This window comes from Enhydra lutris, unplaced genomic scaffold (assembly GCF_002288905.1).
Source record: "Enhydra lutris kenyoni isolate GAN:26980312 unplaced genomic scaffold, ASM228890v2 scaffoldscaffold11, whole genome shotgun sequence".
NCBI lineage: Eukaryota > Metazoa > Chordata > Mammalia > Carnivora > Mustelidae > Enhydra > Enhydra lutris.
Genome location: NW_019154095.1, coordinates 2,895,032 through 2,922,689, shown reverse-complemented (window position 1 = coordinate 2,922,689; position 27,658 = coordinate 2,895,032). Strand labels below are relative to the sequence as shown.

General features: G+C 42.5%; 1 protein-coding gene across 1 annotated transcript in view; it reads left to right on the top strand.

Moving 5' to 3' along the window:
* Nucleotides 1-27,658, top strand: part of LOC111144434 (CUB and Sushi multiple domains 1) — a 1,720,260-nt gene that overhangs the window by 1,426,026 nt on the left and 266,576 nt on the right. The window lies entirely within an intron of this gene.

The window sequence follows — 27,658 nt, the reverse complement described above, 5'->3', positions numbered from 1 at the left end:
GGGAGGGCCTGCCGTCCACTAACCAGACGGGAGGGCCTGCCGTCCACTAACCAGACGGGAGGGCCTGCCGTCCACTAATCAGATGGGAGGGCCTGCCGTCCACTCCTGCAGAGAAGGGCCCTGCGTTGCCCCTCCTCTGGGCCAGGGTATCAGGTAGTTCGCGTGACAGAGTTATCCCAGCCGGATCGCCCACGGGACCTCCCACTTGAACACTGGCGCTCTTACCCCCTGACAGCCTGTCAGGCCCATTTTTTAACGAGCAGTTTCCCAAGAAGGAAGGAGTGCAGGGACTTCGTGGACGCTGACCCTCTGAGCACCCGCCACGTCACACCCTGTAGAGAGGTCGTGTACCTTGGTGGTGTGCAGGGTTGGCCATGAAACAGGTGAAATTCGCACATGAGCACACTCCCATTCAGCTTTCTCTTGGCAGGCCACTGGTGAACCACTTTTAGGATTTACATAAGAAAGTGGACTTAGCTCAGTTTAATGCTTTAAAAGGTTGCTAATAAAAATGAAATTATCGTCTGCACAATTTTTCATCTCCGGTTTCACTGAGCTTCTAGTGCAGTGATTTGCAAACATGTGTTAAATTTTTCACTGGCCTGTTGTAAAAATATTTGAGGTAAGTTTGCTCCAGCTAACCTGGTTTAGGGGAAAACATTCCTTTATTCTAAGATTTTTGCTCTTTTTATCTTCAGAAATGGGGATGAGTAGATGGTAGATGTGTGACTCATTATGGTAGATGTGTGAGTCATTATGGTAGATGTGTGACTCATCACCCCTCATCTGGCAAAACAAAAAGTTGGCAATGCAATGAGGTGGTGTTTGTTTCTCTCTCCTACTCATTCCATCGTTACCTCGACTTTTTTAAAATACATGATTATTTAGAGCACGTTTAGGTGCAAGCAAAATGGAAGGGAAGGTACAGAGGTTTCCCATCTGCACTCCCCCCTCACGCACAGCCTCCCCTGTGATAATTGTTGGTGACATGTCATCACCCACAGACGTGGTTCCCATGGGGTTCACTCTTGGTGGTTGACGTTCTGTGGGTTTAGAAAAATGGATAATGACGTGTGTCCACCATTTTAGTACCACACAGAGTAGTTTCACTCCCTAAAAATCCTCTGTGTTCTGAGTACCCATCCCTCGCCGGCACCCTCCACCCCTGACAGTCCCTTTACGGCCTCCAGAGCTCTGGTTTTCCCAGACTGTCCTGGAGTTGGAGTCATACAGTGTGTGGTTTCTCAGACGGGTTCTGTCACTTGGCGACATGCATTTAAGGCTCTTCCATGTCTCTTCACCTCTTAATTCATCCCTTTTTAGTGATGGAAGATATTTCATGGTCCGCATGGGCCACAGTTCATTCATCACTCGCTACCAAAGAGCATCTCGGTCACTTACAGGTTCTGGCAACAGGGAATCGTGGCTCTGAACATTCTTGTGCAGGATTGTGTGTGGGTGCACATTTTCCGTTCATTTTGGCAAATACTGAGGACTAGGACTGCTGGATTGTAGGGTAATGGGGTGTATGGTTTTGTTACTGGCCTTTTTAAAATTTCCCCTTTATTAAATTCTTACAGAACCCAGAAAACACTTATTTTCCTATGTTCCTTCATGATTTCCCTCTCTTCAAAAGACAACTTCCTAGTTTTTTTTTAATAGGCCCTTCATTATAGTTATTTGAGAATCATAGATGTTTTGATCTTCCTTGTTAATTAATTAATTAATTAAAATGTTGATGCTTAGGAAGTGATCAACATGAACACACCCATTAAAATTCCTACGGAAATGAAACTTAGTTATTTTTTTAAAAAATTCAGTATTCGAAATCCAGTTTGAACCATGTGAAATTGTCATTTTTGTAGATAAAAATGTATGACAGTTGGCAATTTCATAAAGTTTGACAAGACCTTGCACAAGAACTTTCCCTCCCCAACTTCCAGCTGATGAGTCCGTGAGTCTGGTATGCTCTGGAAAATTCCATGTTAGGAGCAAAAATATACTGCTGACTCTGAGGCTTTTTTGTGAATGGATTGCCTCAAGGTTGTCTTTAAAACTCTATAAAAAGGGGGCAGAAACAAGACATACAAACTTTGTTTGGCATAATTTAGAAAAATTAATCTTGGACCCTAAGTAAGGAAATGTAGGTTTCTCACTTAACCTCTAAAAGTCTGTGACTGGCCTCTTGTTTTTGTCCTTTTTGCTTTATTTGTGAATTGAAGATACTGCACCAATTTCCAAGGACCTTTGCATTTCCAAGACTCTGTATTTCGTACTGTACATTTTCCCTTTGCCTTATAGATTATTCTTTTCCATTTCTCAAGCTGCTCTCTGACCCTAGGAGTGAACTAGTCTTCTGTACTGTTGGGATTCATCCTGTGGGGAGCTCTGGCAGGACATGAAAGATACAAGGGAAAGAGAGGGGTCATGGTTCCCATATACCCTGTTCCCTCCCTGCTGGTTTCCCGGGGTTGGCTCTGTTCCCCAGTCAGAGTTCAGTGCTTGTCTCAAGAAGCCATCCACGTTATTTTCCAGTTCTTATAACCAGTTCCCAGGAACCACACTTCTACCTGGGACTAATCTTTGAAAGAAACCCTTTCTAATTATCCTATCAGAAGTGTACAGTGTGTTTTGTGTTTGATCCCAACAAATACAATTCCATAAGCAACATCAGCAAACACATGAAATGGTCAAAAGTGTGTTCCACTCTCCCGGTTATTAACACAAATCCCGTTCTCATTTTTCTAAGTGAACTTATATCCAGTTCAAGCTCCCATGTGTTAAGATAGATGAGAAGCCTGATGTCCGCTGACTCCACAGAGCTCCCTCCCCATTCTGGTGCGTGTGGGAATCAAAGATGTATTCCTCAGAGTGCATAGGGGAGGACCAGGTCCTCTCTGTCCTTGGGTGTTACTGCCACTCTTGTGTCCCCATATGGTCCTGGTCTATCTGGGTGCCATTTCTCTTGGCAACCACACTGATTGTCTCACATGGGCTCTATCTGTAGATCACAGGCTGGAACACGGGCAGTCATCCGGCCATCTCCACTGCCAAGATACTCCGTGAACCATACAGCAAAATTTGTCACTTCAGGAATACCAGTGGGAGTGGGACACTGTGTGTCTGAGAACTTGATGAAAAGTTGACTCTTACACCTAGGGTTACTAACTTGTCAGAGTTTGCCCAGGACTTGCCTCACTTTACCAAAGAAGTTCCTGAAACCCTTTAGTCAGATTATAAAACAAACACCTCCATGTTCCAGGAACTTCTTCCAACGAAACTAGGACAGCTGGTCACCCTACCCACACCCATGACCCATGTGCCACTGTCCATCTCTCCAGTCCCAGAGCCTTCCTTTCTCCACCAGAGGCTCCAGCAAGAAAACTAATTCAAGCTGGAGTCTTTCCAAACCAAAGGCTTAGTCTCTTCAAAATCTGCAAAACAACCGTCCAGACCAAAAGGGCTTTGCTCCTCTTCTGTACCGGAAGAGGAAGGAAAAGTCCATGTATGTGCTTCTGTGATCTTGAGACAGGAAAAAAAAAAGAAAGAAAGAAAGAAAGAAAGTAAAAGAAGAAAGAAAACCTACTTTATGTATGTTACACTGTTTTACCACTCATAAGTCAAGCTAATGTTAAATTTGAAGTATGAGCACGGCACTGTGGGTTCAAAGTAAAATTTAAAATGATGGAACTGAAAAGGAGTGCTTTCCTCATAGAATTGAATTTCAAGTATGACCACTGTTGCCAGGCAAGAGTGCCGTTTATCCACTAGTATTAAATTAGAGTTTTCTTGATGAACCATTTTGACTGGATAGTATGCCAATAGCATGTGAGCTAAGAATTACAGGTGTCACTGAAATATCAGAGGGAAATATTTGTTCGGCCATTGGTTTTCTTAGGGACATTTGAATCATCAGATTTTAAATAAATTTGGGGCATAGGAATGGGACATCAGTGCTGCTGTACCTCACAGGCACATAACTCCATGGTAAGTTGGAGCTTTGTGATTTTATTGGACAGCGTCCCTGTCCCCACGACACCATCATCCACTGCTCCAGGCTTCCCTTTCTCTCTTAGTCCTCCTGAGTCCAGTGGCCTCCCTACGGCAGCCTTCTTTGCTGATTTTCCTCTTCCTTCCCCAAACTGTAAAGGCTGGATGTCCCCAGGGTGACATTGTGCATTTCTTCTCGACCAGCATTCTGTCCTCAGGTTCTGTCAGCCACGCTCCCATCACCCCCTTCCCCTGAGCGCCGGCTGTCTAGTTGGCCCTGCTGTCCACGTTGACGTGGAGACACAGAGCAGGCAACTGGACCCACGACACTTGACCGCACTTCTCATCAGTCCTGTCCCGAGCCTCATGTTCTTGAAGCCTTCCCTGCCACAGCAGATGCCACCCGCACTGATAGTTGCTCGGGGCAAAGCTTTTGTTTTTAGAAATCTCTTTGTTTCACATCCCACGTATCGTCCAGCAACAAATTCAGTCGGGTCCGTATTCACAACCCCAGTTCCAACCAGTTCTCTCAGCCTGTACCCCTGCCACCTCGGTCTAAGTCGTCTGGGATCGGGCTGAGCTGTCATGGTCGACCAACTGGCTTCTCCTCTCCTGTCCCTGCCCACTTCCTCACTCACCCGAGCACGGGAAGCAGGATGCGTCTTGAGTGGGGCAACTCAGAAGACAACTCACTTCTGGCCAGAACTCTCCGCATTCTCCATGTCACCCACAGTCACTGCCCCCCATCCTGTCAAGCCCCTTGTACCGGGCGCTCCAGCAGGACATCCCCCTCCCTCGGTGTGCCTGCATATACGTGTATGTTCATTGTACTACTTGCATAAACCCTCTCCTCTCTGCTGGCTCAGTGAACCCCAGTGTAGCCGCAGCCGCCTTTTAAGGTTGCCTTAGCAGATGAGTCATTGGTCTCTTAACCGTCTCCCAGTCCAAGACCCACATATCTGTTCCCGTGCTCACAGCGAGAAGTCCATTTGCAGTCAGCAGACTGCGTTCTTGCAGGGCAGACTGTGTTTGTACTTCTGCAGCATGGTGGATAATTAGTGGCTAAAAAGTATTTGCTAATTGAATATGCTTGAAAATATTAGGGTGACTGTGACTGCTTCACAAACACCGTGCACGTGCCATCTACGGGGATGTTGTCTTTTGCATTAACTTTAGCTTCATTCAAAACTTCTGAAAGAAGATTTTAATAACGCATATTTAAATGCTGATTTTAATATTACGATTCTTTCACTTCTGGATTTGTTTTTACCCAATGTTGACAGTTAAGATAAATTATCTTCTCATAGTGTTTATTATCAGGAGTTTAGTGGCCCGATATAGACTGCATTTTGACTAGTTAAGAACACAGAAAAATGCCGTAAAAGTCAGGCATTTTTGTTGACCATTTACGTTTTGTAATTATTTAGAAAATTTATCCTTGATTCCTTCATGTCTTGATACCATTTGGAAACAAGGCAGAACATTTTTATTTTATAAAGCTTAATACCCATTTTGAAAACGAATACGGTTTAATCTATCATTTGATAAATTTTGTTACTTCATTAAGGCATGATCGTTTTTTCTGTGCGCTGAAGCGATTTTGGGCCAGGAAACAGTCATTGCTTATCGCCAACTCTGCATGTCTGCATGTGTTTCAGGATGACCGACGGAGTAGGGCGAGGACCGCGCACTTCCCCATGTGTGTGTTTACTTCACCTGACCGTAAGGCAAGCCTTTCTGTGCTAGGAATGAGCTGTTGATGCTCACGAGATAAGCAAACCCCATTAAAGGCCCCTTGTCCTGCCCGCTCGGCGCAGCATGTAAACAGGAGAACATGCGCTGACTAGTGCAATTATGCTAATCGTAATCAGCCTAACATTTTTCATTAAAGCTTAATTACCATTTAATCATGCATAAAATGCAAGAAAATGCAGTTCAGCACACAAAACTGACCTTTACTCTGAGGGTTAAATAAACTTCCAGCCAGCCTTCCGTGGTCCGGACTGCCAGCTCCTCTGTCTTCGGGAACACAGCTCTAGAGCCACTTGGTTCTGAGACTGATTTCTTCGTAAATCCTGGCTGTAACTTAGTGGCTACGTGACATCTCTTCCTAATTTGCTTTATTGAAAGATAATTTAGTAGGTACACTTTTATGTTAAAAAAACCCTCATCCGTTGTTCATGATGGGAGAGCCCATGGGGACTGCCAGATGCAGATCGGCGTAGGATTGTTTTATGGGAGAGACCCAGCCACGAACCCTAGGTTTATGGGCCAGGGTTCTGGAGGGGCAGCTAGAACCGCTGCTCCTCTCTGCCCTCCCGGAACCTTCCTCATGGGACCGATGGAGAACTGACCGTCAGTTTTTATCACTGGCCACTCTCACGCATGGACCGTGAACGGCTCAGGGTCAGAGAGGGCCACTCAGCGTTGATTACCAGCACCTGCTGGTGCTGATGTCCTGAGTTGATAGAGCGTAAGATGCCAGTTTAGTTGAGACTTTAAATCCTGTAATTTCGTGGAGAGCAGGGATTTTAGCCGTGATCAGTTGTGTGGTACCCTCAAGACTGGTAAGAAAAAGAAAGGAGAGAAACAGGACGTGTAAATGACACCTTTCCTGTTTGTGAGAATACATCTTTTTTTTTCCCTCCAGTTTTATTGAAATACAATAAGGTAGTTGTATAAGTTTAAGGTGTACAAATGGCAATTTGATATGTTTATATTTGGAAAAATGATTATCGTCTTAGCTTTTGTTAACACCTCCCTCACAGCACATAATCACCGTTTCTTTCTAGTGGTAAGAACATGTAATCTCTACTCTCTCCTCAACTTTCAAGTTTACAATCAGTATTTTTCACTATAATCAATCACCATGCATTAGAGTCTTAGAATTTGGTTTTTTTTTTAAGATTTTATTTATTTATTTGACAGAGATCACAAGTAGGCAGAAAGGCAGGCAGAGAGAGAGAGGAGGAAGCAGGCTCCCTGCAGAGCAGAGAGCCCGATGTGGGGCTCGATTCCAGGACCCTGGGATCATGACCTGAGCCAAAGGCAGAGGCTTTAACCCACTGAGCCACCCAGGCGCCCCGGGCATCTTGGTTCTTCCCACACTTTGGCGACTGTGGCCATTGCTGCTATAAACATTGGGGTACAGATGGCCCTTCTTTTCACTACATCTGTATCTTTGGGGTAAATACCCAGAAGTGCAATTGCAGGGTCATAGGGAAGCTCTATTTTTAATTTCTTAAGGAATCTCCACACTGTTCTCCAAAGTGGCTGCACCAACTTGCATTCCCACCAACAGTGGAAGAGGGTTCCCCTTTCTCCACATCCCCTCCAACACACGTTGTTTCCTGTCTTGCTAATTTTGGCCATTCTAACTGGTGTAAGGTGGTATCTCAATGTGGTTTTAATTTGAATCTCCCTGATGGCTAGTGATGATGAACATTTTTTCCTGTGTCTGATAGCCATTTGTATGTCTTCATTGGAGAAGTGTCTGTTCATTTTTAAATTCCTCTTCAGTGCTCCAGAATTCATTGTTTATGCACCACACCCAGTGCTCCATGCATATGTGCCCTCCTTAATACCCACCTGTCTGATGTATCTTGTTTAACGTAATACCCTCAATGTCATCTGTGTTGTCACAAATGGCAGGATTTTTTTCTTTTTTTAAGACTGAATACTACCCCATTATGTGTCTGTAGAGATGTAGATATGGATCGATGTGAAGATAAACACAAACGATGGGAGTACGTCTTCTTCACCCACTCATCTACTGATGGACATGTAGATTGTTTCCATACCTTGGCTACTGTGAGCAACGCTGCAGTGGACATGGGGGTGAGGATATTTACTCAAGATCCTGTTTTAATTTTCTCTGGATTAACACCCTGTAGTGATATTGCTGCATCATCCCATAATTCTACTCTTTAATTTTCTGAGGAACTTCTGTACTGTTTTCCACAGTGGCCGCACCAATTTACATTCCCACCAACAGAGCACAATGGTTTCATTTTCTTGAGGACGTCTCTTTGATGCTTGACAATAAAAGAGGTTATCCACATTTTTCTATAGAACTACCAGTTGGAATATCATCTGTGACAGCGTTTCTGCTGATATAAACCCTACCCAGGCTCGAAGCTCATGCATCAGACCTCAGGCAACTGTGATTTCTGTGGACCGTCACAGTGTGCTGACCCTCTCCTATGACCTTGGACATAAAATGTCCCATGAATCTCAAACTCTAAATCAACTCATGTTGTATTAGGCAGACTTGAGCAACCTTATTTTAAGGAAAGGGCAATGCTCCCAGATTTAATAGACTGAATTCTCACAATGTCTTAAAAACATGACATTCAGAAATAAGTTGAGTCGGTAGTTGAGAGCATGAGACATGCAAATCACTGTGACGATAACACTTGAGGCTGACCATCCAACCTCACCCTGTCCAGGATAAGGGGACCCTTAGCCTTGTAGACTGTGTCATACCATAACTATAATAATTTGGCGGTAAGAAATTTAATCATTCCCTTCTTCACTCATGTATGAATGGCATTTATTTACCAACAAATATTTGACCCCTTCCTGTTATGTTTCTGATACGATGCTGGAGCAGGAGACCCAGCGCTGCGGAAGGCAGGAATCGCCCCAGTCATCAACAGTAGTGGGGGAGAGGCAACTGGACAATTACATCTTTGGAGTGTATGGTTATAGCACCATCGTAACCACATCTGTGCCGTTCAGAACCAATCCTCTGTGTCTCTCTGGTTCTTGTGGATCCTGCCCTGCCCTTCCCCGCCCTTGGATGACCAGTCCAGCTCTGGGCCTATCAGTTCCTGTCCTCTACCCTTTGGTCTTCTCCACTGCACTTCCCTAACCTCTCTTGGGATGTGTGCTCTCTATGCTTCACCTAAAATGCTTGAAGAGTTACGTTCAAACATGTCTTTCTTCTACTCTTGTCTTAACATTCCTGTCCTCCCTCCCCACCTTTACTTGATTTCTTTGCTTTTACTGGGGCATAGAGGCTATTGCTTTCTCCCTCCCAGTCCTTCCTCTTAATTCATGACTCTGCTTCCTCTCAGAGCAATGCCTTCCACAGAATCACGTCCCTTACGATGTACTGCCCCCTCCTATCTTGTGGGCTCTCGGGCATTGTCTCCTGCCCCTGTTCTCATGCACGCTGAGAGGGTTCCTGACAAGAACCACAGGAGCCAGCAGCGTCTTCACTCTAAATGTTGGCCACCACCTGTGCAGGGCTCTGCTATGTCATTTACTTGTCTGGCGAGCTCTTGTCCCCACTCACCTTACCATTTTCCATTCTTCACCACCTTCCTCAAATGATCAAACTTCTCGTATCCTCTTTCACTTAGTAGATGACCTCAAGTCACACCTCAGCAAAGACAAAGCCATCAGATGGGTGCCCTCTGCTTCCCTCCAACAGCCATACAGACCAATGGAAATGTCTGTTTCCTCACTCCTATTCCCCAGAACATCAGCCCCTTCTCGGGAGCAGGGCTCGCCCTAACAACACAGCTGCCGTGGGGACTTTGTTCTGTGTGTCGACCTCTCTCTCATGCTCCCTGATTCCTTTCTTCAGGTTTATAAGTGCTGAAATCACAATTCAAAATAAATACCTATGACTACCATGGTCCACTTCTGGGTTTCCTCTTGTTTCTCTGCTTTCGTAGAACACTTGTCCCAGCCCCACAGGCCACCCGCGGGTGATCTGCACGGGACCCTCATCACATACGCCACCGAGACAGCTGGGTCTCCTCCTGCCCAGACTCTGTCCATGGGGCCATTCAGAGCAGTGCAATTGTGCTGAACGTGGATGTGAGGAGGGCCACCATGGCATAGACAGATCTGACCACACTGAGCACCTGCTTGAAAGCTACTCAAGTCTCTCGCTCTCGTCGGAATAAAATCCGAGCTCTGTCACAGGACCTTGAGTCGGTCACCGTCCGGCTTCTGTCTGCCTCCATTCGCACTCACTGCTTCTGCTCCTGCTTCCATCAGATCTTTTCTCATGTGCAGACTTTCCCTTGGCTGCTCCCTGGGCTGAGGCCACCTCCCCCACCACAGTCTTCATTTTATAAGTTGCAGTGAAACGCAGCCCCTTTTAGGAGATTCTCTGGATCCAAGAATAAGTAAGAACCCATTCTATCTGATTTTTACACTTCCCTCTCATAATATTCAACACACGTTATTATTTTTTTAATGACTTTCTCATTGTTATGGAAAGCCCGGTACTCAGAGGTCAAAGATGCTTTGCAGCGAGGACCGTGTTTACTTTCTGCTTCACAGTGACACAAAGAATTTTGCCTTTCTGTCTTCTGCCCTGTGTGTACATCTGCATTTTCTGCATATTTCTTACTTTCTTAGTTATTGGTTCTGGCGAGATTGAATTTTCTAAACGAATTATTTTCTAAAAATAGTTTTGTTCTAAATATTTGTTGTCTCTAGGATGGTTCCAGATCTGCCCAGAAGATGTGTGTCAGATTCCACTCAAAGTAACTTCAAGTAGACCGCCCCCGCCCCGCAACAGCTCACACCCTAACCAGGACAGGTGGAAGCTCGCGTGGGGTGTGGACCGGAGTAACGTACTAGGTGGCACGCACATTACTAAAAAGACTGTAGGCTCTCCAAATGCCAGCAGTCCTGTCACTGAGCGCAAGGAGAGACCATGTACATACGTCATTTCTATTACATATAGAGTCTTTACTTTATATTTATATATAAAAATTATGTGTATAACTTAAGCTTAATTAGACTGATTCGAACTTCGACAAACGTCATGACCTCAAATGTACACATATAACACACACACACACACACACACACACACACACGTATAATTTTTAGACCAGGAGACACAGAGGCGTGGTTTTCCATACATGAGAGCACCTGACCAAGGGCTTGGCCCCATCCTTACCAGTGATGTAAACTTCAGCATGTGAGTCAAACCCATTAGCGATAATTTCCATGGCAATTAGGTTAAATGAGGACAGAACACCGAGTCTACCGTGGCAGAGTTTAATGCAGACTATACGCAAAGGTACAGAAGGTAAAAGCACTTTGACTTATCCGTTTTCTCCAAATCTGAGGGATTGCTATTATGGATTCTCGCTTCTAGAAATAGACTCCAGGGAAGTATTACGTGATAAATGGTGTAGTCTGCGGTTCTCAAATTAGATTTTTCCCTCGCTTTGGCCTCCTGCTTCACACCACTCAATTCAAGCGGACAGGAGGAAGGTTCTCCTGACTCGTGCTTGGCAAGAAAGCTATAGATAATGTAGTTTTGACTTCAAAACAGGAGAAGATAGTAAAGAAATAAATATCACTTTATCATCTTAATGATACGATACCAGAACTTTGCACTGCTTCAGCGGGTTGAGGTTTCTACAACATATTGAAATTATTCATCATGCCTTTGAAATCAATCCATAATAGGCGAATTTGCAACACTTTTAATGAAAAACCTGATGGTGATGATTTCCTCTCCTCCAATCTGTTTTTCGTCAATACACAGCTGTTCATTGTTCAGACCAATTGGAAAGCAGATAATCAGTTTAATCATGATGGCTTTTGTGAGTAGATATTTAGAGAAGGCTCTTTGGAGGATGAAGGTTGAGGTTTTTAATTTGATTTTGACTTCAGATATAAAGAAACTAAAATTACGATGATTCACTGAGGGATCCTTCAGTGTTACAAGGATGCAAAACACAGCCAGGCTGGCACAGGGCATTCAAAATTAAAATATTTGTGTTGGTATTAGACATACGGTGGTTTATAACTAACTAGGATCATATTTCTAAACCTCAAAGGGCAAACATACTTGGTTTCTCCTAGGTTTCTATATTTGGCAATAATAGAAGAAGCACTGTTGATTACTGTAACTGTCTCCGAGAACGCCCAATCCATTCCCCGAGAGGAAGTTTGCTTGCCACACCATGCAGTCCTAGGAAGTTAATTGAGACAAGTGAGTCGAGTATTGGGAACACTATTACTCCGTTATATTTTTAGGCCTTTTTATTAAAGAGTTTCAAAGTACATTTCTTTGCATGGTCTAAGTTTTACAACTACATGACATCCAGAATTCAAAAACACAGTTTCATGACTAAAAAGAGGTGTTGGAACATTTATTTGCAAGAATTAGGAAAACCATTTGATTTGTAGATATTGTCTACACTGGACATTTATTATATACCAGTAATATGGTCTTCCCAATGACTGATTTTAAGTGTCTCTCAGAGCTCACTGAGAAAGTTAATTTAAAATAATTTAAACGAGGTAGTTTAAAACAAATTCCAGTATTATAATATACCAACTGGAGAACCAGAATCCAACTACAAGACTTGACTGGGCAGGGGAAAAGGGAAAGTGAGTGAGGCCTGAATTAAAAATGAAAATCTACAGGGTCGGGGATCATGGCTTAGTCTAACAGTTGCCATATCAATAACATCTCTTGAATTATTATATTTTCATTTAATTAGCATGAAACCTTTTTATGGGATTCAGACTGGTTTGGCTTTAATAAAATACACATTCCTCTTTGTGCAAAAGGAAGGTGATTGATTTATTTCTGTTGCCTATGAAGTTGTTTTTAATTGTAGAAATCAATTTCTACTTGTGTTCAGCGGATATGTTTGACATATTTCATAGCTATTCAGCACATGTCCTGTATAAAGCTCATAAGGCAAATTTTTCCACTTTTGAAATATTGTGACACAGAACTCCCAAGTGGCAGATCATCAAGGGTGTTTAATGTTTTCTCAGAATGTCACTCGTTCTGTCTACACATCTGTCTTAACACCTGTGTTTCCACTGACAGCCTACAACCTTCCATGCTTTTGGAGGCTTTATCATGTCTGTTCATGGAATCCTTTTCCTCTGGTTCGTTATTCCTCCCTCCTAGATCTTGGTAACAACACGGATAGAGCCTCTGGGGTTAGTAATTGTGTTCACTGGAAAGGACTTTTTGTTCAGTTTCGCATTTTTCCCCCCAAGAGGAATTGTCATTGTCCCCAGGAATAGGCAAAAATGACACCGTGTAGGGTCCATCTTCAGATTTGCCAATATTGACCAAGAATTTACAATCGTGAAACCTATAAAGCTTTCCATCATGAAGGAACAATGAGAAATACATGATTTTTGTGTCGGGTCTGGATAAAATTTTAATCCCTTTCACTATGAATTGAAATGTTTATTCACATACTTTTATATGATACAAAATTTTTATAAGTGAAATGGCTAATATTCATTATAATGTAATTCAAATGAATGCTATAACTTATACATATATATTTTGTTTATATATTTTTTCATTGAAAATTTTCTTTAGAAGTCATTATAAATTCACATGCACTTGTAAAAACTAAAAGAGAGATTCTATGGATCCCTCCCCCAGTTTCTCCCAATGACAACACTTTACAACGAGGGACTGCGTATCCCAGCTGGGTTCATGGCTTCAGTATGCTCAATATACAGACCATTCATCAGCACAGGGAACCTCAGGTTGCACTTGAATGCTCACACCCATGTCCCTCCTGTACCCACTCCATCTTAAACCCCACAACCATTAATCTGTTCTCCATTGCCATAACGTTGTAGTTTCCAGCATGTTCTGTGCAAAGAATCATGGAACATGTCCTCTCCTGATGGACTTCTCACTCAGCGTAGTTCTGGGGAGACGCCCCTGCTCCCTGTCTGCAGCCACAATGTATCTCCTGACATTGCTGGAGAGTACTCCACGGAACGGATGTGCTAGCTCACTTAATCACCCGCCCGCTGAGGGCGATCTGGGTTATTTCTAGTTTGGGGCTATTATGAATACAGCTGCTATACACATTCACGTACAGGTTTTTGTGCGAACATGACTTTCTGTTTCTCAGGGATAAATGCCCCGAAGTCTAATTTCTGGGTTGAATGATAATGGGATGATTAGGTTGTAATGGCCAAATGATTTTCCAGAGTAGCTGAACCATTTTATGTTTTCACCCATGATGCATAATTGACCCATCCCCACCAGCATTTATGTTGTCCGTGGGTATGCACGTAAACAGAATGATACGTCATATTATTGGCTGTGCTCATAGACATTATGCAATTTCTTAATGGCTAATGATTATGAACGTCTTTTTAGACCCTTATTTATCATGTGTATATTCTCTTCAGTGAGATATTTCTGTATGCCTTTTGCCCATTTTTGGTTGGATTATTACTTTTCCCATCTTGAGCATTCTTTATGTATTTTAGATATTAGTCCTTTGTCAGATATATGGCTTTCAAACTTCTTCTCTCAGTATGTAGCTCTTCTATTCAGCCACTTAAAAAATTTTTCAGAGGAAAGGCTTTAACTGTGATGATGTCTAATTTATCAACATTTGCTTTTATGGATCGTACTTTTGTTTCCTTGTCTAACTACGGACTCCTTGCCCTGCCCTAAAGCCCGAAGATTTTCTAAAGCTTTTAGAGTTTTATCTTTTATATGGAAAGCTGTGTTCTGTTGTGAAGTAGTTTTCATATAAGATCAGACTTAGGTCAAGGCCCCCATTTTTTTTTTTTTTCCATCTCCTATGCATTGCTCCAGCACCGTGCGCTCCTTTTGAAATACAGATGGAGAGAGATTCATTCTCCTGTGCACTTGAACAGTCATCACTACCCTCTTTGAAGGGCGTAGATCTCGGTAGACTCCATGTCTCCAATTATTGAAGGACCTTGACATTTTCAGAAATTAAAGGAGGTATGTTGAGGCTTAATTACATGGCTCTTTGTAAAATTCAAACCCACTCTCTTTAATTTAGAGTTCAGGCTTAAGTGGATGTACCCCGACAGATGAATTAAGGTTTCTCTTTCTGTCTGTTTTCTAAAGCTTTTTCAGCCACTTATGCAATAATGGACATGTAACAGAATTCTGACTGTTGGTTAGTGTTTGTCCTATGAAACATGAAGTCTGTGACCCTCAAGATTTCCCTATTCGTCACAAGGGTCAAACCTAAAAGAGAAACTTTCGGAAAGACGATAACCTTATCATGTGCATGAAGAGTTGAATTCATAAAGAATTTAAATCATTTTTCTTAACTCAAGAACATAAGGATTAATGAGATAAAGTGTTACTTTCTTGATGATCAATAGAAGGGAAACGAAAGGCCACAGGACTGCTAAGAGTTATTGCATGATGGTTGTGTGTGGCAGGGCAGCAGACCCTCTCTGAAGGAGGGTAGCAAGTAGCAAGTATTTCAGGCTTTGCAGGTCACAGGTGGTCCGTGCTGCCGTCAGTCAGTCCTCCTGCTATGCTGGGAAAGCAGCCGTAGGTCGTAAATGAACCGTCATGGCCGCGTTACCGTAAAATTACATTCACGCACACTTGAACTTCATGAACACAATTTGAATTTCACGTGTCATGAAATAGTATTTTTTCTTTTGTTATTTTTCAACCACTTAAAGATGTAAAAACCATTCTTACCTTGCCAGCCCTAGCAGAACAGGTGTTGGGCCAGGTTTGGACCTCGGGCCATAGTTTGTCAACTCCTGTTGGAGACCATTAAAAGCAGAATCTCTCAGTTGGTGCCTTTATATCTGCATTAGGCTCCCCAGTTCCATAAACGTGGGGATGAGATAGAAACTCCAGTATCTCACTCATGTACACATTAAAGTTGCAGGTATGCTTTTATGATGACAAGGAGAAAAGATAAATTATGTTTAATTGATCCCTGTAATTGGTTTGTAAACTCATCAAGAAGTAAATAACCTTTTACAGATAAAGCAAATCTAATAGTATAATGCTGAGAAGTCAAATCCTAAATACATAAAAAACTATATTTATGTTGTTTATTAACATCATCTGTGGGGGGGGGCGGGGATCTTCCAACCTATTTAAAATTGCAGCCAAGCCCCTCCCTGCTGTTCTTCACCAGACTCTCCCACATCCTAGTTCCCCAGCATTCTACATCTTTTACTTCACTTCTCTTATTATCAACTCCTCCCACAGTAGTCCGAGCCCTAAGGGGGAGGGGCCCTAACCAGCTTCTCTGCCCGGGTGGTCCCAGTGTGGAGAACATTACCGGACACACGGCAGGCACTGGAGGGAATAAATGAGCCAATGAAAACGCACCCCCACCCTGGTTTTTGTTGTTGTTGTTTTCTTTTCTTTTAGCAATTTACTGACTTTGGGGTAATACAAACATGTTCTTACTTAACATGCTATTTTTGCATTTTGAATTATTCGGCAGAGATAGAAGAAAGCTCTACCATAATGTAAGATTCTTGTGTAGGTAAAAAACAAAATAAAGTAATAATCCTGTCAATCCGGAAATTACTACGTGAAAAGACGCCTTTGATTAAATACAGCATCACCCTGTCCTTTTCCTAAGATTGGCATTTCATCGCACAGATGTGGGGTGCAGCTGGAGAGTCGTGCTCCCAAAGGGTTCATGTTCACAGTACCAAGTTTGGGGATGAGGGTCACCATAGACAACAAGACCCTCCAGTGTCACCCATTCCTTGGGCTGTGGGCATGAATGAAAAGAGGGAGATCAGGGGCGCCTGGGTGGCTCAGTGGGTTAAAGCCTCTGCCTTCAGCTCAGGTCCTGGGATCGAGTCCTGAATGGGGCTCCTTGCTCACTGGGGAGTCTGCTTCTCCCTCTGCCTGCTGCTCCCCCTGCTTGTGCTCTGTCTCCCTCACTCTCAAATGAATAAATTTGAAAAATATTTTTCAAACAGAGGGAGATTAAAGCTCTATTCAGTAGATGAGTTAAGGGTCTAAACAGAAGTCCTTTTACCCATGAAGGTGGCAGGTTAATCTAGAAGTATCAAGAAGAAAATGAGCCAACTCTCACCCAGGAGGGCTACACATCTAACATACAGGCCAATGTTTGCACAGTGTTGTCATCGCACCAATTAATTTTTTATGTAAAAACTTGCTGTTTTCCATTTGTAGTTTTTCATAATAGGGCAGCTTTTATAATCAACTGTATTTTGTGTGTACTTTTTCTTAGTTTTTAATGTGGCTCATAAAAAATGATAATTTCACACTTTGCATTTATTCTCCTCCTGTCGGTTAGTTGGCGCTGCACAGTGTTTTTGGTGCCTTTCTGGTCACGGAAACACAGCTCCACGAACCACTTATAGAAATTAACATCATCGACTGAAAACTAAATTTCTGAATATGAGGTCCAGACCAGGAAGTAATTTAGGCTAAAAAAACAAACACCTCATTTCCTTCCTTCTTCTGGGTGACCGTTGTAAATTACTATTATTTTAAATTAAATCCAAGCTTATGATACATGTTTCAGTCCAGGCTTACAGCATATGCAACATATGTGTGAAAGTGCAAGCTTATTTTTTGAGAATTGATTATTTAACTTACTATGTTTATTTCACAAATATTTCACCTTCCTTCTGTAACATATCCTTTGTTATGTCAATGCCGGAAAGAGTTACTGTTTATTAAATACACCTTTTGGGCCAGGCTTCAGGCTAGGTGCTTTAAATCCTTGCTTGCCGGTATTTATTGAGCGTCTACTATATGTAAAGCAGTGTGCTGATAGCTTGGCTTATTAATGAGCAAGACAGACAGGGCTCTTGTCTCAGGAAATGTCCCCTCTGGCCAAGTACACTCAGTTCAATACTGCAGCCCCGTGGGACAAGTCCTCTGACCGGAGAGGGCCAAGGAGCAGTGAGAAGGGTGTCTCTCTTAAGGGTGAAGGAATGAAGGAAAGACTTCTGGAAAAGACTGTTTTAAGCTAAGACTGGTAGGATAAGTGAGCAAGGGTGTAGGGGACTGTCTGTAGCAATGGGTAAATGTATTTGCAAAGGCCCAGAGATGAGAGAGAACTCTAAGATTATTTTGTCAAGGCCGTGTTGGGGGTGATGGATAAAAATCTACCAAACCAACTTAAGAAAACACCGTCATCGGATCCTGGGAATGAGAAGGGTGAGGGGGTGCACGGCACACCTGCCTGGACCCAGCCCTTCCAGTGGGGTCACTGGGACCTCCCCGTCATGGGTCTCCTATCCTGGCCATCTCACTCGTCCCAGTTCAGGGGACCTTTATCATTTTTATTCAAAGTGGGATAGTTTTTCGAACAAACCTGGGTGCTCTTAGTAGTTCTGCTGGGACAACAGGTGTCAGCTGGACCTGTCCTGAGCAAAACTGAGGTCCTGTGTTGGGCTGGCCATCATGGGTCTCCACAGCCGAGACAGACGGGCTCCTTCTCTCAGAGCTGTCTGTCCCAGGGGAGACACAGCCACATGTAAATATGGCCGCTCGGGGAGATAGGGAAGAATGCCTGGGAAAGAGATCTGGACAGTTTGATACATGACAGGGTCACTGAATGACTAGCTCCACGGTGACTGGGAAAAGTATTTCTGAGAAGTTGACATTTGAACATGACCCAAATACCTTGACTTGCAAAGACCAGAAGAAGGAACATTTCAGAGGAAGGGGGTGGCCATTGGAAAGCCCAGCCATGTAGAATGAGCTAGTGAATGTGGAGGAAGAACGAGGTGGTCAGCATGGTGAGGCCTAGTGGGTGTGGGGGATGAGCGGGGGGCCAGCTCCTGGGTTTTGAGAACTGCTGTGGTCAGGCTCCACCAAAGACTTTCTATAGGGACATGATAGGACCTGACTTGTACTGCTGAAGGGTCATCCCCAATGTCATCTGCAGGATGGGTTTCACTAGGAGACAAAGGAGAACTGAGGCCTGGCAACTTGTGTTGAGGAAATAGAATTAAAAACACAACCTTCTGGGGCGCCTGGGTGGCTCAGTCAGTTAAACTTCTGCCTTCTGCTCAGGTCATGATCCTGGGGTCCTAGGATCGAGTCCCGCATCAGGCTCCCCGTTCAGTGTGGAGCCTGCTTCTCCCTCTGCCTCTTCTGCTCCCCCTGCATTTGCTCTTTGTCAAATGAATAAATAAAATCTTAAAAAAATAATAAAACCAGAAACTGTCTCCATGAAGGAAAAAGACAGAAAATAATGGTGTTATTAAATAAGCATTAAACCAGAGTGTGATGTGCCATCTGCTGCAAGTTTGCAAAGACAGGAAAAAACTGTCTCCCATTTATGTAACAAGATATAAGCCATTACGTGCATGTTCTCGGGATAGACCATGACCAGCGCTCAAGTAAGAGGACTTGGCAACACCACTTATGGTGACATAGTTCATCCTATGCTAACTTGGTAGTTGGGTAGTTAGGGAGTTCATCTGCATCAGTTAATTGGCTTTGTGTAAAGGAAAACCACACTTCTCACACCCTGGTGAAAGGAGGTGCGTGGTTTTGTACCTTGGCTCAGGTCTCCTTCCCTTGCGGACTACGGAAACATCAGCCTGCTGTTGAGACAGTCCAAGGGATGACTCCCAGCACCTTGAAAAACACTGTCTTTCGTCGTGAGGATGGCAAGTGGCCCTAAAAATTGAGCATCCATTTTAGAGAGAGCAAATACTAATTGCAAGTTTTCCAAGTACATATTCTAAAAAGACAGGCAGAAGTCTCCTCCTTTGTTTTCAGTAGGGAGAAATGAGCTTGGACCTGGGCTTACAGGAATAACGAGGGGCTGGACCCGGTGTGCGGTTCACTGAGGACCAGGGGTCAGCTGTGCTGTGCCGCCCAGATAGGGACAGGCTGACAGAGCAGGTGTTCCTCCTGAGAACTGAGGACAGTGGTTGGACTGTCATTTTCTCTCTAACTCTAAATTCTTGGCTGAGACCTTCTGTAATTAAAGACAGATGAACAAGAAGAAAACAAACACGAGCTTATTCACATGTATATGTCATGTGTGTCCGGGGATGCCCAGGGAGAAGGAGTGAGTCACCTGGAGCCCTAGACTCCTTCGTAAATGCTGTTCCTAACTAAAGGCAAAAGCAAAAAGGCGTGTGGCAAGGGCAGGCTCTTGTGGGAGGGGGGTTGGCAGGAAGAGCAAGAGGAAGGACGGAGACGATGGAAATGTTAGCATCTCTGAGGTCAGAGGATCAGAGCCTCCTGTGAGCCTTTCTCCTAGTCCTGGCTTGGAGAGGAAACACTCTGAAGAGTGGAGATGTCCTTTCTTTCTTTCCTTTTTTTTTTTTTTTTAAAGATTTTATTTATTTATTTGACAGACAGAGATCACAAGTAGGCAGAGAGGCAGGCAGAGAGAGAGGAGGAAGCAGGCTCTCTGCTGAGCAGAGAGCCCGATGCGGGTCTCGATCCCAGAACCCTGGGATCATGACCTGAGCCGAAGGCAGAGGCTTTAACCCACTGAGCCACCCAGGTGCCCCTGTCCTTTCCTTTCTCTTACAAACGGGTAACTTCTACTCTGATTTAAAAACTTCTCCTGCGTCTGCTGTTCTCTCAACAATCCCCTCGAAATAAACCTAGGCCAGAACGGGATACTTCTGGGTGGCTTATTCTCCTACCCTTCAATGACATTTACAAAGATGGGAAAATAATAAATGCGTAATGAATTAATTGGTCAAACAATTAGTCAAATGCATGCTCTGTTTCACAAAGTGGACATGGTACTAACATGCCCACTTGCCTCCCCAGATGATTTTCAGAAACACCTCTGGGCTCTTTATCAGCATCAAATCCAGAATCTCCTTCAGAGGGATTCTCAGCTCGCCCCTGAAGTGTCCAGGAAATGAAGTGTGGGTGTCCACATTTGGAAAATGACTTTTCTTACTTTTGAGCACCTGGGGTGGCCAGAGGTGAGAGTCTGTCCCTGGGACCTCTGGGGCTTTAAGCCACCAGGTAACGCCTTCATGAAGGGACAGTTGAAAACCAGGCCCGCCTTCCTCTGTGGCTGCCATGCTCTGAGGTTGGCTAGAGCTCTCATGTCCTTCTTCCTCTTGTCTTCCTCGTGTCCTCTCTCCCTCCTTAATATCCTGGCACCAGGCTTTGGGCCCCACACAGTCACTCATCAGTTCTCTCCTCTGGGTCCTAGAAGGCCCAGATCTCGGCCACTGTCCCTGCTGAATCCACTGTCCCCACAAATGCTTCTGCTCTGGCTGGCCTGCCTCCATGATTTGCCTTTGGGGGGCTGACTTGGAGAAGCAGACGAAGTCTGAGCTCCTGGTCACATGTCCCTACAATGGGGTCTCTTACACTTCGCTGGGAGTTTACCCCCACCCCCCACCCAAAGATGCTTCTGCAAACTCACTGCCCCTCACCTGGGTGACCTATAGGCTATTGGGAAAGATCCTCCCATCCAAACAAAAGCTGGCTTCTCCCCCAGAGGATGGGAGAGGCCCCCCGCATTTACATGACTAAGAGGACCACCCAAGAGACCATCCCTCCTTCCAAAATTATTTCAGCTGATGCCTGCAAATAAAAGAAGGAGATAGGCAGGCTGCCCCTCCAAAAAAGAGCCTCACTGGGCACCCCCTATAGTCTCTGCCTAGCCAGTAGCCTAGTACATACTGCAAAGGGCATTTCACGTGCAGTAGCTTTCCTTAGTAAGTTTAACGATACGGGTTGTACTTAATGTGCACGTTGTGTTTGTATTAGATACACCTGCTTCCGTATATGGACTGCACGGGGGCTGCGGGGTGCACTTTTCTATCACACGCTAAGCATTCTATCTATTGAGATGTGCTACAAAGAGGTATTTTATTTATTTTTTATTTTATTTTATTTTTTTTTTTACAAAGAGGTATTTTAAAACAATGTGTGTATGGTCAACAAACTTCTATAAACCAATAACTCGGTCAATGAACATGTTTAAGTGGTGTTTAAAAACATGCAAGGAGGACTTTATGCATTTAATAGTTCATGGCCCCATCCTTAATTTTTATTTTATTAGGAAAAAAATAATTTTGTATATAATGTGTGTATATATATATATATATATATATTCTAAATACACACACATGTATATGTATGTGGGTGTTGTATGTATATATAGATGTGTACGTGTGTGTGTGTGTATATATATATAAAATAAGCTGTAGGGTATTTTTGTTAAAATATATACATAAATAATATTTTATACAAAATATATTAATTTTCATGATAAAATATTAATTACTAATAAAATATTATTTTATAATATTTTGTATACAAAATACACATATGTATACATATATATACATATAGGTCTATAGGTTCTTCAGAGTCAAAAATTACTTTATCTGATTGGAAGGAAATGTGGGCCCACTGCAGGTTCTTATTATGTAGTAGTTCTATTCTGTCTATACTGTTAGAAACAAAACGATGCATTTTTTTTACATGAAGGGGTGCCCATGTTTTAGATCGTTCAAGTTGACTGGAATGGTCCTGAATTCCTGTGGACGAGGACTGGAGATGTCCCTTAGATTCTGTGGGGCCTATGGGAAGTGACTTTATGACCTGAAGTATTCCAGAGAACCCCCTGAGAAATTGAAAAACTCAATATTCATCATCTCAGAAATGGTACCTTCTTTTTCTAAGGTGATAGAGAGATAAGGCTGATGTCACTGTAAGTATTGTTTCCCTTTTTTTTAATGGTGAGAAACTAAGAAGATTCAGAGTCACCAAAATCCCATTTGGAGAGAAAATATTGAAGAGAAAAATGAGTCAAAGGTGTGTTGTGGCACATAAAAGAACACAATCGTGAAAAAGAAATGAGCTCATGGTTTCATCGATAACTTTGTATGACCCAGAGAGTGGAGGAGCAATTTCTGACCCCATCACAATGTCTTTGGTTGAGGGCTTTCATTTTAGTTTCTGGATGAGTTTTATTGCCTTTATCAGGAAACATCTTTCCACAATTCAGAACTAGACGAAAATAAAATGGCATTTATTTCAAAGACCCAAACTATGTATTTCCCCTGCATTATTTGAAATTGTCACCTTTGTTTCACCTCAAGTGCTCTCATTGCTTTCTTAACCCAATCTAGATAACCGTAGCAACTTTTTATTTTTATGTCCTAATTCTAGGAGGAAAGAGTAAAGGTTTGGGGATCATTTCAATTCGACTAAGATGTCATGGTTGATTAACTGGTAATTTCAAATAATCTTTGAAAATGCACAAGCAACTATATGCACCTTTTCTAAGAACATAGAGCCATGTTATGACAACTCACATTTTCATATATTTAGCTAATTTTGTGAATGCAGTATTTCTGTGTATTAGACAACATGAAATTCACGAGTATTTAATTTTTAATGGTGTGCTCTAGTCTTACTCTAGATATTTCAAATGAAAATTTGGTTTAAAAGTAGAAAATGTAGGACGCCTGTGTGGCTCAGTTGGTTAATCTCCTTCCTTTGGCTCAGGTCATGATCCCAGGGTCCTGGGATCCAGCCCCAAGTTGGGCTCCCTGCTGAGCGGGGAACCTGCTTCTCCTTGTCCCTCTGCTTTTTCCCTCTGCTGGTTCTCTCTGTTTGCCACTCTCAAATATATATATACATATATATATATATACATACACACATACATGTACACACACGCGCGCATGCACACACACACACACACACATATTTTTTTTTTAAGTAGAAAATATACTTGTAAACCTGAATTAAACATCAAACCATTGAATGACATACAACCATTAGTGCAAGCCAGTGTTTTCTATTCTGGCATTCTGTTGATCTTTATTTGGAAGAATTTGAAGAATTTAAAGATTTGTTGAGAAAAATGTGCTCTTTGTTACATAAATTTAGGAAACACTAGATTAAACTATTTCTAATAGGTCTCTTTGCTGTAGAATTTCTCTGAATCCTTAATCCCTGCAGTGCAGCATGAATGCATGAGAGAGAACTAGAATACACAGTATTGTTAGAGTATACAGTATCGATTGCCAATCTTGTTTGACCAATACCTGTTAATAACCTACAGAAGTTTCCTACGGGCCAGTCATTTTTTGCAAGGCTGATGTACCTGTTGAGATTTTTATTCATGCACAAAATCTGTGCACCTTTGTGTAAAGCTTCTTTATTGGGCAATGTGTTTTTGAATATGAATTTGGAAAGAGAAGTAATTAAAACATATCTTTGTTTTAAAAATTACAATGAAGGGAGCCTGGGTGGCTCAGTCTGTTAAGTGTCCGCCGTCAGCTCAAGTCATGATCCCAGGGTGCTAGGATCAAGTCCCACATTGGGCTCCCTGCTCAGCAGGGAGCCTGCTTCTCCCTCTCCCTTCTTTCTCTCACTCTCAAATAAATAAATAAAATCTTTTAAAAAATAAAATAAAAAATTGCAATGAGACTCACCCATGATCTCCTTGATATTCATATCATATAAACTGTGGCAGAAATTATCAGTTGGAATGGCATATGTAGTCCTACACGCAACCATTTGCTTGAGGAGAAGATGAAGTTTCCTTTGAGGATGTGCAATTAAGTCCAAAAGAGAAGTTTGTAAATGTACAATAGAATTTGCTTATGCTTTTGGTTTGTTTGTATGTATGTTTGTTTGCTTTTTCTGAAGCTCAGCAAAATCTCAGAAAGGTGGAGGGCAAGTAGCTCTTAGGTTTTTTAGGAACATTACCTAAATAGTAAGCTCCACGTTGCTTCTAAAACACTAGTTCAGCACGAGTACATGTTGTTGCCTAGAAGGCGACCGCTATGGGTGATGAGTCTGGTGACTGAATTCTGTAATTGCTGTTCTGTATAATACGACTGTGTGGCTGACAGGTGTGATGCTCCTGACTTTCTCCCTAAAAGTTTTGTATCCTGAAGTCTGTTCTGCATTCCTGTCTTCTTTCGGGGTGACATGCTTGCTTTCTGCCCTGCCTTCTAACCTTTGTAGCTGATCGTGATAGTGCATTTCCTGTTCTTTTCCCTTGGGAAAAATCTGTGAGGCTCAAACCCTTCCTCTCCTCTTAGCATCTACTGAGAACTGTACTTCCCAGTAAGATTTTCTTCCCCTAAACACTAGAAGTGAAAGTAATGTGGAGGATGGCAGGCATGCTATGCCAGACGTCATGCTGTGGTGCTGAGGTATAACTATACCTGAGGGCTTCAGTGTCTAGCATTAGAGTAAAATAGGTACTTTGGTAATGTATTACCTGAAAATACATTAATGATGTTGGATAAAATTGTTGTGAGTCTTTAAAAATGCAACCCTAAAACTGTAAGAAAATAAGAAATCCTCAGAGCTCCCAGAATCTTGTTAAACAGGGAGAAGTCAGGGAGCCCAGAACTGGACTTTGTCTTGACAGCAACTCTCAGTAGATCCCGGTGACCCGAGCTGCCCTTCTGAGAGTCCAATGGGCTGAGGGACTAGGCAGCAAATTCTAAGATAGATCTATTAGATACCCTCATGTATAGCTGGTACTCAAGGGGAGGAGGTTTACTGTGCATGTAAGAGAGAATAGAGAGATTGTAAAGAGATTGATATCAGATAGATAGATAGATAGATATAGATAGATGATAGATATTGATGCATAGAGACATGGATACACGGATACGTGGGTATGGGCATAGACATAGATATGCATGATCTAGAACTCATAACCAGAAGCAGGTATCAAACTAGCTTATAGGTGAATTCCTACTATCTCTGTGGTCAAAAATGCATCGCATTCCCATAAATGAAAATTTATTTTAAAGAGGTAGAAGGTTTTTAGTATTCCAGCCACATGGTAAAGTCAAATATGAATCCTGTTGGAATGAAAATACCTTTAGAGTAGACCACAAAGAATTACTATAGGTGAAGCCCCAAAAAACAGAAGTGCAAATTCAAATCTCAGAAGCACTATAGTTTCCATGAGGTATTGCAATTATCATCAGATCAGAAAGAGTGTAAAAAATAATAGAGAACCAAGCTAGAGGTATCAAAATTCCAAGATTCAAGATATGATACAAAGCTGTAGACATCAAGACAGTATGGTACTGACACAAAAATAGACACATAGATCAATAGAACAATAGAAAACCCATTAAGAAACCCATAGATATATGGTCAAATAATCTTTTTTTAAGATTATATTTATTTCTTTGAGGGAGAGAATGAGCAGGGGGGAAGGGCAGAGGGAGAAGCTGACTCTCCACCAAACAAGGATACCATCCAAGGACCCTGAGATTATGACCCCGGCTGAAGTCAGACGCTTAACTGAGCCACCCAGGTGCCTCTCAATCTTCGACAAAGGAGTCAAGTATATACAATGAGGAAAAGACAGCCCTTCAATAAATGGTGCTGAGAAACCTAGACAGCCACATGCAGAAGAATGAAGCTGGACCACTTTCTGATTCACACATGGAAATAAACTCCTGAAATAGACCCAAAACCATAAAACTCCCAGAAAGAAAATAGGCGCTTATTTCTTGGACATTGGCCTTTGCAGCATTTTTCTAGATGTACCCCCTCAGACAAGGAAAATAAAAGCAAAAAGAAACTATTGAGACAACACCAAAATAAAAAGCTTCCACACAGTGAAGGAGACCAACAACAAAATGAGAAGGCAGCCTGCTGAAGGAGGGGAGATACCTGCAAGTGATATATCCTATAAGGGCTTAATATCCAAAATACATAAAGAATTTGTATAACTCAACACCAGAAAAAATAACCCAATTAAAAACTGTGCAGAGGAACTGAATAAATAATTTTCCAAAGAAGACATCCAGATGGCCAACAGACACGTGGAAAGATGTTCAGTATCACTAAACGTCAGGGAAATGTCAATGAAAACCGCAATGAGATATGACCTTACACCTGTCAGAATGGATAGAATCAAAAAGACAAGATATAACAAATGTTGGCAAGCATGTGGAGAAAAAGGCACTCTTCTCTATTGTTTGTGGGCCTGTAAATGGTGCAGGCATTGTGGAAACACTTTGGAGGTTCCTCAAAAAGTTAACAATGGAAATACCATACAATCCAGTAATTCTACTACTGGGTATTTACCCAAAGAAAACAAAACAAAAAAACCCCACTAATTTGAAAATATGTATGCACCCCTATGTTTATTGTAGCATTATTTACAATATCCAAGATATGGAAGCAACCCAAGTGTCCATTAATGGATAAGGAAGAAGTGGCATATATATATATATATATATATATATATATATATATATACTTAGCCATAGAAAAAAATAAGATCTTGTCATATGTGACCACATGGGTGGATCTAGAGGGTATTAGGCCAAGTGAAGTAAGTCAGACATCCAAAGATAGGTACTGTATGATTTCAGTTACATGTGGCGGCTAAAAACAGAACATACAAACAACAGAAAGGCCCATAAATCAGAGAAGAAATTGATAGTTGCTATAAGGGAGGGAGTGGGGGGTGTGGTTAGAATGGGTGAAGGGGAGTGGGAGGTACAGACTTCTAGTTATGGAATGAGTCCAGCATAGCGGTCGCAGTCAATGGTATTATACTAATGTTATATGGTGACAGATAGTGGGCAACTTGTGGAGAACAAGTATAGTGAGGGGAGTTGTCAAATCATTATGTAAAACACATGATAAAAACGAATGGAAATATGTGTAAGTAACAATATACTGTATGAATATCCACATATATTTGAAAACGAGTGATGACTAATCGAAAAGTACAATGATGGAAAAGTTAACTCACTGCCGTTTTAAGATAACAAATCTGGGGCGCCTGGGTGGCTCAGTGGGTTAGGCCGCTGCCTTCGGCTCAGGTCATGATCCCAGGGTCCTGGGATCGAGTCCCGCATCGGGCTCGCTGCTCAGCGGGAAGTCTGCTTCCCTTCCTCTCTCTCTGCCTGCCTCTCTGCCTACTTGTGATCTCTCTCTGTCAAATAA